Below are 17,446 nucleotides of genomic sequence, written 5' to 3'. Positions count from 1 at the left end.
AGGGATGTAATGTTTGGTTTTTTAATGTATAAAGTCCCCTACTTGAGAGCTGCAAAATACACTCAGATTCAAACTGCCTCTGTGTTTGTTTCTGTTTGTCACCGCTGAATCCTTAACTAGTTTCAAGGACCCTCAGTCCAGGGACCCCCATACCCAACTGGGGTGTTCTCTGGCACTGAGCATCATGGTGCATTGTCTGTAACCCCAGGGCTCTAGTGGAATCAGCGAGATCCTGGGAGCCCTCTGGCCAGCTATTCCAGCTGAATGAGGGAACCTGAGATTCAGTGAGAGACCCTGTCTCAAAAGCTAAGGTGGAAAACCAGAATCAAACTCTGACTCCATGTACTTTTTATGCATATATGTATGTATGTAAGTATGTATGTATGTATGTATGTATGTACATATATGCATGCACATACTTGTATACAGAGAGAAAGAGAAGTACAAAAAAAGAAAGTAGAATGATAAATTAATTTTAAACGAGGTAGCAAATTATAGCTAAATCAATAAAGCTGGATTTGGGGAATTTTTAAGATTTGTAAACCTGTTAGATTTCTAGAGAGATAATCACAGAGAAGGAACGAAGGCATAAAACAACTACCTGTGGATGTTTCCTGATGGGTAGCAAAGGCAGAGTTACCACTGCACATAGGATTAAAATTGCTACTCAGCTGCCTTGGAGGGGAGATCTCCTGGGTGGTTACAATGGAATCACAAGGAAGGGAGACAGTGTGAAATGATACACTATGAAGAAACACAGTCATTGCTGGGTTTGAAAATAATAAATCATTAACATAAAATCGTCTTGAGCCACCAAGTTTACAGAACCTTCATTGTTAGTCTCCCTGGTTTTTCATCCTCTTACTGTGCAGACGCACAGAGCCATCTCCTGGAGACTCTGCTCACTACAAGTCTTCCTGGCAGAAACTTCAAAAACAGGAGAGGATATGGTAGAGTGAGTTGAGATAAATTTGTTACTGTATCTTGCAAAAAGGTAGTTTATTTGGGGGTAGGGGACAGTGTTTTTGCAGAGGTGGTTAACTGGGTGGACCTTTAATGTAACAACAAATATCCTTAAAATACTTAAAAAGAAGACACATCTCCTAGACCTGGAGGCTGCCTTGCTGAACATTGTGCTAGAGATGAAAGTAATAATCTAATTAACCTCTCTCTCTCCTCCTCCCTCTCTCTTGCCCTCCCCCGTGTCTGTCTCTGTCTCTATCTATCTCTCTCTGTCTCTCTGTCTCTCTCTGTCTGTCTCTCTCTCTCTGTCTCCCTCTCTCCCTCCCTCTCTCCCTCCCTCCCTCCCCATTCCTCTCTATCAGCCATGGGGTCATACCAAGGGCCTGTCACAAGTTAGGCACCTTTTCTAACACTAAGCACTTTGCTGCACCCCTCAGCCCTGTTCTGATACCTTTTGACGGCTGATTGTGACATCCAAGACTCAGTAGGGAAATAGAGACAAGATGTTTGTAAGTAGAGACAAGCGTACACAATCTACAGAGAGAGGTAAAGGTTATGTGCAAACGGCCAAAACAGGTTTTACTCTGAAAACCAGAACCACTCGGGCAGCCAGTGTGAGTTAGGGTATCGGAGAAATGGCTTTTCCCCTACCACCTCCTGAGTTAGGCTATGCTAAGAATATTTTCCTCTGTAGCCACAAGGGGGGAGCCTTTTAGACAGTGAGAAAAGAGAATTAGTGTTGTTTTAAAGAGACAAGTTTTGAACTTCTCTATTCTCTGCCCCCTTGCACGGATTTACTGTGCAGATGACTGGCTCATGACACTGGACATCATGGTTCTTATGACGCTGATGTTCGTCAAGATCTCCTTATTATTCTGCCATGTTTGTCAAGGTCCCCATATTCACTAGAAATAATACTCACTACAGGCTTTTCACACAAATTAAATACTGTATTCCCTACCCCCCCCCCACTTTGTTTGAAATCAGCGGCCTAAAGAAGTTATCTGAACCTCGATGGCACTCAAGGATGTGTGGTGTTGTGACCCCTTTTTGTCTACCACTACATTCCATTTACTAAGAAATCTAACTTGCTTTTATGTCCTTAAGAAGACACAATCCCTGGAGGAATTTTTAGGGTCACTTATATATACTATCATATCATCTGCAAAAAGTGATATTTTGACTTCTTCCTTTCCAATTTGTATCTCCTTGATCTCCTTTTGTTGTCGAATTGCTCTGGCTAGGACTTCAAGTACAATGTTGAATAGATAGGGAGAAAGTGGGCAGCCTTGTCTAGTTCCTGATTTTAGTGGGATTGCTTCCAGCTTCTCACCATTTACTTTGATGTTGGCTACTGTTTGCTGTAGATTGCTTTTATCATGTTTAGGTATGGGCCTTGAATTCCTGATCTTTCCAAGACTTTTATCATGAATGGGTGTTGGATTTTGTCAAATGCTTTCTCCACATCTAACGAGATGATCATGTGGTTTTTGTCTTTGAGTTTGTTTATATACTGGATTATGTTGATGGATTTCCGTATATTGAACCATCCCTGCATCCCTGGGATGAAACCTACTTGGTCAGGATGGATGATTGTTTTGATGTGTTCTTGGATTCGGTTAGCAAGAACTTTATTGAGGATTTTTGCATCAATATTCATAAGGGAAATTGGTCTGAAGTTCTCTATCTTTGTTGGGTCTTTTTGTGGTTTAGGTATCAGAGTAATTGTGGCTTCATAGAATGAGTTGAGTAGAGTACCTTCTGTTTCTATTTTGTGGAATAGTTTGTGAAGAACTGGGATACAGAAAATGTGGTACATTTACACAATGGAGTACTACTCAGCTATTAAAAAATGAATTTATGAAATTCCTAGGCAAATGGATGGACCTGGAGGGCATCATCCTGAGTGAGATAACCCAATCACAAAGGAACTCACACAATATGTACTCACTGATAAGTGGATATTAGCCCAGAAACTTAGAATACCCAAGATATAAGATACAATTTGCTAAACGCATGAAACTTAAGAAGAACGAAGACCAAAGTGTAGACACTTTACCCCTTCTTAGAATTGGGAACAAAACACCCATGGAAGGAGTTTCAGAGACAAAGTTTGGAGCTGAGACGAAAGGATGGACCATCTAGAGACTGCCATATCCGGGGATTCATCCCATAATCAGCTTCCAACCGCTGACACCATTGCATACACAAGCAAGATTTTGCTGAAAGGACCCAGATATAGCTGTCTCTTGTGAGACTATGCTGGGGTCTAGCAAACACAGAAGTGGTTGCTCACAGTCAGCTATTGGATGGATCACAGCCCCCCCCCCCGCCAATGGAGGAGCTAGAGAAAGTACCCAAGGATCTGCAACCCTATAGGTGGAACAACAATATGGACTAACCAGAACACCCCCCCACTCGCAGAGCTAGTGTCTCTAGCTGCATATGAATCAGAAGATGGCCTAGTCGGCCATTGGTAGAAAGAGAGGCCCATTGGTCGTGCAAACTTTATATGCCTCAGTACAGGGGAATGACAGGGCCAAGAAGTAGGAGTGGGTGGGTGGGGGAGTGGGTGGGGAAGCGTGTGGGGGACTTTTGGGACAGCATTGGAAATGTAAAAGAAATAAATACCAATTTAAAAAAAGACACAATCCCTTTGTCATGTCTCATAGGGTATTAATGGTCTCTCTTTAAACTGTTCTGCTTCATGCATAACCCATATCCTCTTTCAGGAAGGCTAGAGGACAAAGAGGGATGTCTTAGGGTTTTACCGCTTTTGAACAGACACCATGACCAAGACAACTCTTAGAGGTTCAGTCCATTATCAGCAAGGTAGGAACATAATAGCATCCAGGTAGGCATGGTTCAGGAAGAGCTGAGAGTTCTACATCTTCATCTGAAGGCTGCTAGGAGAACACTGACTTCCATACAGCTAGGAGGAGGGTCTTAAAGCCCACGCCCACAGTGACACACCTATTTCAACAAAGCCACACCTACTCCAACAGGGTCACACCTTCTAATAAGTGTCACTCCCTGGGACAAGCATATATAAACCATCACAAGGGGTTTGTTGCCTGAGCTGGTCATATGCCTCCCAAACAGAGTGTTCTCTGTAGCACATTCCAAGAAATAGTGCCTGTCTGTGGACAAGCTGTATCAGTCAAGTTCCTCTGGAAATAGAATGGAGCATACACAAAATAGGATTCTTATTTTTCTTCAAATTAACAGGTATGTAACCATCATATGTAAGTGATGAGTTAGAAGGGTCCTTTACTTACTTTAAATATATATAAATATATATATTTACTACATACATTGTAAAACCAAAAGATTTTGGTTATAAGATAAAATATCAGTTCATTGAGAAATATATTCAGTTACTTCAAATACATCCCACTAATCAAAGTATCAGTAAATCCATACTATCAGTAGATTCAGTACAAATTTTTGGCTCACTGAATGTTAAGCATGTAAATTTTGTTCTGTGCCTTTAGGAAATGTATGATGATGTTCTTACTCAGTTAACATAATGTTAGTGAGAATTTTGGTTTCTTTAAAATCCCAGTTATGGAGCAGTGTGAAAAAGCAGCAAGGACAACCCCGGCACGGACCAAACCCGCACGCCACTGTATACCCGTGTTCAGTGCCGACGTCCTCTGCTGCCACCATGCCCAAAAGAAAGGCTAAAGGGGATGCTAAAGGAGACAAAATCAAGGTGAAGGACAAGCCACAGAGAAGATCTTCAAGGTTGTCTGCTAAACCTGCTCCTCCAAAGCCAGGGCCCAAACCTAAAAAGGTCCCTACAAAGAAGGGAGAGAAGGTACCCAAGGGGAGGAAGGAGAAAGCCGACACTGGGAAGGATTCAAATAATCCTGCAAAAAATGGAGATGCCAAAACAAGCCAGGCACAGAAAGCTGAAGGTGCTGGAGATGCCAAGTAACGCGTGTGCATTTTTGATAACTGTGTACTTCTGGTGACAGTACAGTTTGAAATACTACTTTTTATCAAGTTTTATAAAAATGCAGAATTTTGTTTTACTTGTTTTTTTTTTTTAAGCTATATTGTTAGCACACAGAACACTTCATTACTGGGTGGGGGAAGGATCATGTGTCAGTAACAAAATCTCTCCCAAGCTGGATTGAGGACAGAAAAACTCTTTCCCTGATAATTTTGAAAGGCTCCTGTTGGCTCCCAGGAGAGATATTCTGGTCTTGACCTAGGTGGCCACCAAGGCACAACAATGTCTTGTGGTCTGGAAAAACTATAAATTCAGTTTTATATCCTCTTCCCCCCTGTACTATCAACATAGACTTAATTCCCTAAAAACCAGAGACCTGTTGGAACCTGGCCTCCAAAATTGGTTTTCCAGTCTATTGGGTGATGTGGACTTTGCAGTGACTTCATCAAGTGTTCTCAGAAGAGCACTGGTTCCTTTTATAAAAGATTGTAGATCAGCCAGGCATGGTGGTGCACAGCTTAAATACCAGCACTTGGGAGGTGGAGACAGGTGAATTTCTGAGTTCGAGGCCAGCCTGGACTACAGAGTTCCAGGACAGCCAGAGCTACACAGAGAAACCCTGTCTCAAAAAAAAAAAAAAAAAAAAAGATTGTAGATCTTCAGATTGATAATTCTGCCACATTCATTTCCTGAAAGTCAGGGTCAGCTTTTGAAAAGTTGTTAAACAACATCCTTAATGTGAAATGTCAACTCTCACTCTAAGCTACTTCCCCCTTTTCAAAGCATTGGATGAAGAAAGACTTCATTGGGTTTTATAGTGGCTTTCTGATTCTGGTAGTCTATACAAAAAGGGAATTTGGAAGTTCTTGTATATTGTTGATTGTCTGGCCATGTCCTGCCTGAAAAACCATGATTGTTTATGCAAAGTACCTTTAATAAAGCTGGTTACAGTTAAAAAATAAAGTAAAATCCCAGTTATATCCTAGGTATGGAATAAGAGGCTGCTTCACAGCAAGTGATTATGATTTGCCTGGTGCTCTAGCAGGGATATGGTTCTGCCAGCTTCAGATAGTTTCTGTGATTGTGTGACATTTGAAATTCTGGGAAATTTTGAGAGGGTGTAAATGCCAGAACCACAAAAGGGGCCAGGCACACTCTGCGGAGGCTGCTGCTTCCTCTGCTGCTGCTCCCTTTGCTGCTGGTGGTCCCTGTCACTGTGGTTTGTCAAGTGGCCATGATCAAAGAGATAAGAACAAATTGGAGATATCCTGACTACAAAGATTAGACTTGCCCCAAGGAATTCAATGCCAATAATCAGCAGGAAGTAGTCTCTTTAAAGAGGTCTAAACTTGCTTTCCCCTCTAATCTTTTTCTCCTACCTAGTGTTGTAGGGTTGAAAAGGATTAGAGTGGAGTACAGATTGGAAGTGTAGTAGGTATAAAAATCCAATAAAGTAACCAAAAAAAAGCATGTCTACAACAATACATGGATTTTTGTGAACCATGAATTTTCTAATTGACTTAGATTCATTTTCTAAACATAATTCATTTTCAAAACGATTTGTTTTTAATTTTATGTATATGTGTGCACATGAGTTTATGCACCTGTGAATGAATATGCCTGAGTCCAGAAAAGGGTGTCGGATCTCCTAGAACTGACATTAAATATGGCTGTGAGATGGCCAGGGTGGGTGGTGGGAACCAAGCCCATGTACTCTTCCTCAAGAGCAGTACTCTTAACCACTGACCCACATCTACAGCCCTATAACATGATTTCAAACCACCAAATGTAAATTCCACTGCAAACTATATTATGTAACGCACATTTATCTGAGTGAACTTCTATTTTAAAAATCATATCATTTCATTTGTATTCTCCATATATATACTTGTGTAAAAAAAAACAGAACTCATACAAAGGAAAATTATAGATGAAGAAATATCATTCAACAAAAAGTGGCAAGTGACTGCAATCTTCGGAGGCAGATTACAAGGCATTCTGCTTAGTGTGGAGGAAATCTGTTCATGCTTTCAAAGACTGTCATTTGAAAATGTGCAGTATGCAATAACATGTTGACAGGTTTGGCGTATCAAAGGCTGTGTCGTGAAGACAAAGTAGCAGGACAGAAAAGTAAACTTGTGTTCTCACCAACAATAAGCTTTTTAAAAGTTACAAGTCAGATTCTAATTAGACCAAGTCGGTTACTCAATTCAGATTATAAACACTCATTACATAGTAGCATTTTTAACAACAAGAAGATTATACTGATGGTGAGTTTATTAAGCAACTTATGAACAGCATAAAAAGATATAATGTATATATGATGTTGAATAGGTATGGCCCCCACAGACTCATGTTTTTGACTGCTTGGACCATAGGGAGTGACACTACTAGGAGGTATGGCCTTATTTGCATAGGTATGGCCTTTTTGGAGGAAGTGGAGGCAGTAACACAGTTTCTCCTTGCTGCCTGTGGATCAAGATGTAGAACTCTTTGCTTTGCCTCCAGGACCTGTATGTTGCCATGCTTCCCAACATGAAAATCATGAACTAAATCTATGAAACTATAAGTCATCCCAAATTAATGCTTTTCTTTATAAGAGTTCCCTTAGTTATGGTGTCTCTTCACAGGAATAGAACTCAGATTAAGACAATGTGCCTAGTTAAAAATAAGTAATATTCATAAAAAGCAGTTTGTTTCATCAGACACTGGCTGGGTGAATTGAAGAAGATAAAAAAAAAAAATCTATCAAACAAAATTTGCCATTTATGCTCTGGTAGTAGATGACACTGTAGCTATAAATGCTGCTTACTTTCCATTTTTATAGCATCACTGATGATTAACTGTCAACTTAGAATTTGAAAAACAATACAAAAATACAAAAGACTTTTTCAGTACCATTAAGAGATACAACTAGACCCTGAGCAGCCTGCTATTCTATTCTCCTGCCACCTTTCCCCCTACCTTCAATCAGACCTGAGACTACTAAACCATACAGGTTAGCTTCCCTTCCCCCACCCATCTTCCCTGTTCTGTGAGCCCTCTGAGCCAAGCCAAGCTACCCTGCTAACCCAGTGGGACCTCCATTCTCCTACCACCTCTCTGCCCACCTTTATCAGACCTGAGGCACCTAGACCATACAGACCTGCAGGCCCAGAACCATGCAACCCAAGGATACCCATCAAAGGCCTGCCACACAAGGACCATCGAGGCTCACCTCCCCCCAAATACCTACTACAACAAGAACATCCAGAGACAAAAACCATCCAGATGACTAAAGGCCCATAAACAAACACAATCAACAAAAGCCAGGGCTATATAACACATCCAAAGCAAAGCTACCCCACTACAGCAAGCCCTGGATATCCTAATACAACCAAAACACAAGAAGATGATCTTAAACCCAACCGTATTAAGATGGCAGAGGCCTTTAAAGGGAAAATGAATAAATCCCTTTTAAAAATACAGAAAAGTACAATCAAACAGATAGAGGTCTTTAAAAAGGAAACAAATAAATCCCTTAAAGGCATACCAGAAAATACAATTAGACAGGTGAAGAAAATAAGTAAAACTATGCAAGACCTGAAAGTAGAAATAGAAGCAATAAAGAAAACACAAACTGAGGAAATCCTGGAGATGGAAGACCTAGGGAAGAGAACAGAAACAACAGATGCAAGCATCACCAACAAAATAAAGGAGATGGAAAAAATAATCTCATATGTAGAAGATACAATAGAAGAATTTGATACATCAGTTAAAGAAAATGTTAATTCTAAAAAATTCCTGACACAAAATATCCAGGAAATCTGCCATACTATGAGAAGACCTAACCTAAGAATACTAGGAATGGAAGAAGGTGAAGAGTCCCAGCTCCAAGGCCCAGAAAATATTCTCAACAAAATCATAAAAGAAAACTTTCCCAACTTAAAGAAAGAGATGCCTATAAACATACAAGAAACTTATAGAACAACAATTAGACTGGACCAAAAAAGGAAATCCTCCCACCACATAATAATCAAACACAAATTCTATAGAACAAAGAAAGAATGTTAAAAGCAGCAAGGGAAAAGAGCCAGGTAAAATACAAAGGCAGACCTATAAGAAATATGCCCAATTTCATAACAGAGAGTCTAAAATCTAGAAGGGCCTGGACAGATATCTTGCAACCTCTAAAAAACCACAGGCACCAACCTAAACTACTATTCCCAGAAAAACTCGCAATCACCATAGATGGAGAAAACAGGGCATTTCAAAACAAGTCTAAATTCAAACAAAATATATCCACAAATCCATCCCTACAAAAATACTAGAAGGAAAACTTCAACCCAAGGAGGATAACTACATCCAAGAAAACACAGGAAATAAGTAATTCCGTGCCAGCAAAAAAAAAAAAAAAAAAAAAAAAAAAAGGAAAGCACACACACACAAACCAACATCACCACCAACATAAAAATAACATGAAATAACAATCACTGGTAATTAATATATCTCAACATTAATGAACTCAATTCCCCAATAAAAAGAAAAAGACTAACATAATGGATCATTCTGCTGTATACAAGAAACATACCTCAAACATAAAGATAGACATTACCTCAGAGTAAAGGGCTAGAAAAAAGTTTTCCAAGCAAATAGACCCATGAATAAAGCTGAAGTAGCCATTCTAATGTCAAATAAAATAGACTTTCAATCAAAATTAACCAAAAGAGACAGGGAAGAACACTTCATACCCATCAAAGAAAAAAATCTACCAAGATGATATCTCAGTTCTGAACACAAACACAAGGACACCCACATTTGTAAAAGAAACATTGCTAAAGCTTAAATCCCACATTGAACCCCACACACTAATAGTGGGAGACTTCAATATTGCCCTCTCACCAACTGACAAGTCATCCAGACAAAAATTAAACAGAAAAACAATGAAACTAACAGATATTATGAATCAAACAGTACTAACAGAATATTTCACCCAAACACAAAGAAATATACCTTCTTCTCAGCACCTCATGGATCCTTCTCCAAAATTGACCATATAGTCAGTCACAAAGCAAGCCTCAACAGATAGTTTTACAAAATAGAAATAACCACCTGTGTCTTATTAGACTACTATGGATTAAAGCTGGACTTCAACAACAACAGAAACATTGGAAAACCCACATACTCATGGAAATTGAGCAACTCTCTACTCAATGACCTCTGGGCCAGGGAAGAAATTAAAGAGTTTCTAGAATTCAACAACAATGAAGGCACAACATATACAAATTTATGGGACACAGTGAAAGCAGTGTTAAAAGGAAGGTCATAGCACTAAGTGCCTTCATAAAGAATTTAGAAAGTCTAAATTACTAGCAACTTAAAGCACACCTGAAATCTGAAAAAGGAGGAGGAGGAAGAGGAAGAAGAAGAGGAAGAGGAAAAGTAGGAGGAGGAAAAGAAGGAGGAGGAGAAAGCACATACCTAAGCAGAGTAGAAGGCAGGAAATAATCAAAATCAGGGCTGAAATAAATCAGTTAGAAACAAAGAAAACAATACAAAGAATCAACAAAACCAAGAGCTGGTTCTTTGAGAAAAACCAACAAAATAGATAAACCCTTACCCAAACTAACCAAGAGACAGAGAAACAGTATGCAAATAAACAAAATCAGTAATGAAAAGGGAGACACCACAACAGATACTGAGGAAATTCAAAGAGTCATTAAGTCTTACTTCAAAGGCCTATATGCCACAAAATTGAAAAATCTTAAAGAAATGGATGGTTTTCCAGAAAGTTTCAATTACCAAAATTAAATCAAGGTCAGGTAAACTATTTAAACAGCCCTATAGCCCCTAAAGAAGTAGAAGCAGTCATTAAAAGTCACTCAACCAGGGAGAGATGGTTTTAATGCAGAATTCTACCAGACATTAAAGAAGAGCTAATTCCTCAAACTAGTCCACAAAATACAAACAGAAGGAACGTTGCCATATTCATTCTATGAGGCCACAGTCACCCTGAAAACTAAACCACACAAAGACCCAACAAAGAAAGAAAACTTCAGACTGATTTCTCCTATGAACATTGATTCATAAATTCTCAATAAAATACTTGCAAAACGAATCCAGGAATGCATCAAAAACATCATCCATCATGATCAAGTAGGTTTTATCCCAAGTATGCAAGTATGGTTCAATAGACAGAAATCCATCAATGTAATCTACTATATAAACAAACTCAAAGAAAAAAACCCCATGATCATCTCATTAGATGTTGAAAAAGCCTTTGACCAACGCCAAAACCCTGGCCAGGCCACCATTGGTGTGAACTCGGCAGACAGTCCCACAGTCCCCAGAGGACTCTCCACTCCACAGGTGCCCTGGCATGCCCAGGATCTTAGGATCACTGGTAAGTGGAACAAAACATCTGTTCCAACACAAGTGGGAGGACCCCACTCTTATCAATGAACAGCTCCTAGAAACAAAAACTAAACAGGGACACGGTGAAACTAACAGAAGTTAAGAACCAAATGGATTTAACAGATATCTATAGAACATTTTATCCTATAACAAAAGGATATACCTTCTTCCCAGCACTTCATGGTACCTTTTCCAAAACTGACCATGTCACAATACAGGCCTCAACAGATACAAGAAGGTTGAAATAATCCCATGCATCCTATCAGAAAACCACCACAGACTAAGACTGATCTTCAATAACAACATGAATAATAGAAAGCCCATATACATGTGGAAGCTGAACAATACTCTACTCAATGATAACTTGGTCAAGGAAGAAATAAAGAAAGAAATTAATGAATTTCTAGAGTTTAATGAAAATGAAGGCACAACATACCCAAACTTATGGGCCACAATGAAAGCAGTGGTGAAAGGAAAACTCATAGTTCTGAGTGCCTGCAGAAAGAAACTAGATACAGCATACACTAGTGTCTTGACAGCACACCTGAAAGCTCTAGAACAAAAAGAAGCAAATTCACCCAAGAGGAGTAGATGGCAGGAAATAATAAAAATCAGGATTAAATCAACCAAGTGGGCTGGGCATGGTGGCACATGCCTTTAATCCCAGCACTCAGGAGGCAGAGGCAGGTAGATTTCTGAGTTCAAGGCCAACCTGGTCTACAAAGTGAGTTCCAGGACAGACAGGGCTATACAGAGAAACCCTGTCTCAAAAAACCCAAAATCCAAAACAACAACAACAACAACAATAAAATAAAATAAAATAAAATAAAACATAAGGAATCAACCAAACCAGGAGCTGGTTCTTTGAGAAAATCAACAAAATAGATAAACCCTTAGCCAGACTAGCTAGAGGGCCCAGAGACAGCATGCTAATTAACAAAAACAGAAATAAAAAGGGAGACATAATGACAAAAACTGAGAATACCCAAAAAATCATCAGATCCTACTACAAAAGCCTTTACTCAACTAAACTGGAAAACCTGGATGAAATGGACAATTTTCTAAACAGATACCAGGTACCAAAGCTAAATCAGGATCAGGTTAATGATCTAAACATTCCCATACCTGCTAAGGAAATAGAAACTGTCATTAATAGTCTCCCAACCAAAAAAAGTCCAGGACCAGATGAGTTTAGTGCAGAGTTCTATCAGACCTTCAAAGAAGACCTAATACCAATGCTCCTCAAACTATTCCACGAAATAGAAACAAAAGTTACTCTACACAATTCTTTCTATGATGCCACAATTATGCTGACACCTAAACCACACAAAGACCCAACAAAGAAAGAGAACTTCGGAGCAAATTTCCTTATGAATATCGATGCAAAACACTCAATAAAATTCTCACAAACCTAATCCAAGAACGCATCAAAATGATCATCCATCATGACCAAGTAGGCTTCATCCCAGTGATGCAGGGATGGTTTAATATACAGAAATCCATCAACATAATCCACTATATAAACAAACTAAAAGACAAAAACCACATGATCATCTCATTAGATGCTAAGAAAGCATTTGACAAAATCCAAAACCCATTCATGATAAAAGTCTTGGAATGATCAGGAATTCAAGGCCTATACCTAAACATAGTAAAAGCAATGTATAGCTAACTAGTAGCCAAGATCAAACTAAATGGAGAGACGCTTGAAGCAATCCCACTAAAATCAGGGACTAGACAAGGCTGCCCACTCTCTCCCACCTATTAAATATAGTGCTTGAAGCCCTTGCTAGAGCAATTAGATAACAAAAGAAGATCAAAGGGATACAAATTGAAAAGGAAGAAGTAAAAATATCACTATTTGCAGATGACATGATAGTATACTTAAGTGACCTCAAAAATTCCACCAGAGAACTCCTAAACTTGATAAACAACTTCAGCAAAGTATCTGGATATAAAATTAATTCAAACAAATCAGTGGCCTTTCTCTACACAAAGGATAAACAGGCTGAGAAAGAAATTAGGGAAATAACATCCTTCACAATAATCACAGATAATATAAAATATCTTGGTGTGAATCAAACTAAGCAAGTGAAAGGTCTGTATGATAAGAACTTCAAGTCTCTGAAGAATGAAATCGAAGATCTCAGAAGATGAAAAGATCTCCCATGCTCATGAATTGACAGGATTAATATAGTAAAAATAGCCATCTTGCCAAAAGCTATCTACCTATTCAATGTAATCCCCATCAAAATTTTAACTCAATTCTTCATAAACATAGAAAGAGCAATTTCCCAATTCATCTGGAATAACAAAAAGCCTAGGATAGCGAAAACTATTTTCAACAATAAAAGAACTTCTGGGGGAATCACCATGCCTGACCTCAAGCTGGACTACAGAGCAACTGTGATAAAAACTGCATGGTATTGGAAGAGTGACAGGCAGGTAGATCAATGGAATAGAATTGAAGACCCAGAAATGAACCCACACACCTATGGTCACTTGATCTTTGACAAAGGAGCTAAAGCCATCCAGTGGAAAAAAGACAGCATTTTCAACAAATGGTGCTGGCTCAACTGGCAGTTAGCATGTAGAAGGCAGCAAATCGACCCATTCTTATCTCCTTGTACAAAGCTCAAGTCCACGTGGATCAAGGACCTTCACTTAAAACCAGATATACTGAACCTTATAGAAGAGAAAGTGGGGAAAGAGCCTCGAACATATGGGCACAGGGGAAAATTTCCTTAACAGAAAACACACACACACACACACACACACACACACACACACACACACACACACATATATATATATATAGCTATTCACTACAGTACTTGAAGTTATAGCCAGTGAACTAAGACAACTAAAGAAGATCAAGGGAATACATATTGCAAAGGAAGAAGTCAAAGTATCACTATTTGTGGATGATATGATAGTATACATAAGCAACCCCAAAAATTCTACCAGAGAATCCTACAGCTGATAAACACCTTCAGCAAAGTGACTGGATACAAAATTAACTCAAGGAAATCAGTATCCCTCCTTTATACAAATGATAAAGAGGATAAGAAAGAAATTAGGGAAACAACACCCTTTTCAGTAGCCATGAATAATATAAATTATCTTGGTATAACCAAGTAAGCTAAAGATCTGTATGACAAGAACTTCAAGCCCCTGAAGAAAGAAATTAAAGAAGACCTCAGAAAATGGAAAGGTCTCCCACGCTCATGGATAGGTAGGATTAACAGAGTGAAAATGGTCATCTGACCAAAAGCAATCTACAAATTCAATGAAATCCCCATCAAAATTCCAATACAATTTTTTATACACCTTGAACTTCATATGGAAAAATAAAAAAAAACTCAGGATAACAAAAATGATCCTGAACGATCCTTTGGGAGGAATTACTATCCCTGACCTCAAGCTCTACTGCAGAGCAATAGTGGTAAAAACTGCATGGTATTGGTACAGAAAGAGACATGTTAATCAGTGGAATTGAATCAAAGACACAGAAATAAACCCACACACCTATGGACACTTGATTTTTAATAAATAAGCCAAAACCATACAATGGGGGAAAAAAAGCATCTTCAATAAATGGTGATGGCCTAACTGGATGTCTACATGTAGAATAATGAAAACAGATCCATATTTATCACTCTGCACAAAACTCAAGTCCAAGTGGGTCAAGGACCTCAACATAAAACTAGATACACTAAATCTCATAGAAGAGAAAGTGGGAAATAGCTTTGAATGCATTGGTACAAGAGACAATTTCCTGAACAGAACATCAATGGCACAGGCTCTAAGATCAACAATTAATCAATGGGACCTCATGAAGCTGCAAATCTTCTGTAAAGCAAAGGACACTGTCACTAGGACAAACTGGCAGCCTACAGATTGAAAAAGGATCTTCACCAACCCTACATCTGACAGAGGTCTAATATCCAAATTTCACAAAGAACTCAAGAAGTTAGACACAACAACACAAATATCCCAATTAAAAGTGAGGTACAGAGCTAAACTGAATTCTAACAGAGGACTCTTGAATGGCCGGGAATCACTTTTTAAAATATGCTCAAAGTCCTTAGTCATCAGGGACTAAATCAAACAACTCTGAGGTTCTATCTTACATCCATTAGAATGGCTAAGATCAAAAACTCAAGTGATAGCACATGCTGGCGAGGATGTGGAGCAAGGGGAACCTTTTTCATTGCTGGTGGAAGTACAAACTTGTACAACCACTTTGGAAATCAATTTGGTGGTTTCTCAGAAAACTGGGAATAGTTCTACCTCAAGAACCAGCTATACCTTTCTTGGGCATATATCCATAAGATGTTCCAATATCCCACAAAGACATTTGCTCAACTATGTTCATAGCAGCTTAATTCATAATAGCCAGAAACTGGAAATAACCTAGATGCCCCTAATCTGACGAATGGATAGAGAAAAGGTGGTCCATCTACACAATGGAATACTATTCAGCTATTAAAAACAAAGACATCATGAATTTTTAAAGGCAAATGGAAGGAACTTGAGAATATCATCCTGAGTGTCTTAGTTAGGGTTTTACTGCTGTGAACAGACACCATGACCAAGGCAACTCCTTTAAGGACAACATTTAATTGGGGCTTGTTGTGGTAAATCTCCACACAGATGTGCCCCAGCAATGAAAACACAACACAATTAATATGAATACATGCTGTGCACCTAGATCTACCGCTACTCTACCATCTTCTCCATCTATGAGACCTCTTAGAACTTGCCGTTTCACCAGGCCATGTGCTTCTGCTCTGCTTTTCTTCTTCCTCCTCCTCCTCTGTGTCCTCTCCCTCTTCCATTTTCTCCTTCTTCTCTCTCCCTACCTTCCACTCCTCCTTCCCTTTTACCTGCCCAATCATCAGCTCTCCTTTATTTCACAAATTAAGGTGGGAAGCAGGTTTACAGGAAATCACCTGAGTGCTGGCTCATTCCTTGTTCGAAACCACTCACAGGAGAACAGAATTAACATCAAATATAATTAGCCCCAGGGCTATCCACAACAGGGGCTAGTTTACAGGTTCAGAGATTCAGTCCAGTATCAGGGTGGAAGTATGGCAGCATCCAGGCAGGCATGATACAGGAGTAGCTGAGAGGTCTACATCTTCATCTGCAGGCCTCTAAGAGAAGACTGACTTCCGGGCACCTAGGACTAGGGTATTAAAATCCATGGCCACAGTGACACACCTACTCCAACAAAGCCACACCACCTAATAGTGCCACTCCCTGGCCCAAGCATAGACAAACCATCACAGCGAGATAACTCAGTCCCAGAAAGGCATGTGCAGTATGTACTCACTAATAAGTAGATATTAGCCATAAAATACAGGTGCCATGCTACACTCCACAAATCCAAAGAAGCTAAAAAGGAAGGAAGGAAGGCCCAATCAAATCTGCTTGAATCTCACTTAGAAGGGGGAATAAAATAGTCATAAGAAGCAGATGGAGAGAGAGAACTGGGAGGGAGAGAGGGAGGGAATGAGGGAGGGAGGGAGGGAGGGAGGGAGGGAGGGAATGAGGGAGGGAGGGAGAGGAAAGGAAATGGTGGGTTCAGGATCAGGTGTGGAGAAAGACAGGAAAGATGGCTAGATGGCCATGAAAATGAACAGAAATATGTAATTGACAGGAGTGGTGAAGCAGTGGGCATCTCCAGGATGAGACAGAGTCCTGAGAAAAGGGGGCACCCAAGAATCATTGGAGATGACCTTAGCTGTAACTCAAAACATTGGGAATATGGAACCTGAAGAGGTCTCCTTCTGTCCCCAGGCAGAAACTCCACCCACAAAACTTTCAACTCAAAATGTTTCCTGTCTACAAGAAATGCAGATACAGGGGATTGAGCAGGGACTGAGGGAATGGCTAACCAATAACCAGCCCAACTTGAGACCCATCCCACCAGCAAGCACCAGTCTGACTTTCTTAATGGTATTTTGTTATGCTTGCAGACAGAAGTATGTTGTCCTCTAAGAGGCTCCACCCAGCAGCTGACTCAGACAGATACAGACACCCAGAGCCAAACAATGGATGGAGCTTGGGGACTCTTATGAAAGAATAGGAGGAAGGATTGTGGGCCCCAAAGGGGATAGGAACTCT

The 17,446-nt window shown here is 39.6% G+C and overlaps 1 pseudogene; it reads left to right on the top strand.

Annotated features, from left to right (window-relative positions):
• Gm10105 (predicted pseudogene 10105) lies at positions 4,534–5,303 on the top strand (annotated as a pseudogene).
• The last annotated feature ends 12,143 nt before the right edge of the window (positions 5,304–17,446 follow it).

The sequence above is a fragment of the Mus musculus genome, chromosome 9 (genome assembly GCF_000001635.26).
Source record: "Mus musculus strain C57BL/6J chromosome 9, GRCm38.p6 C57BL/6J".
NCBI lineage: Eukaryota > Metazoa > Chordata > Mammalia > Rodentia > Muridae > Mus > Mus musculus.
Note: the sequence above shows the minus strand (reverse complement) of the source record. Positions and strands in the feature narration are given on the sequence as shown.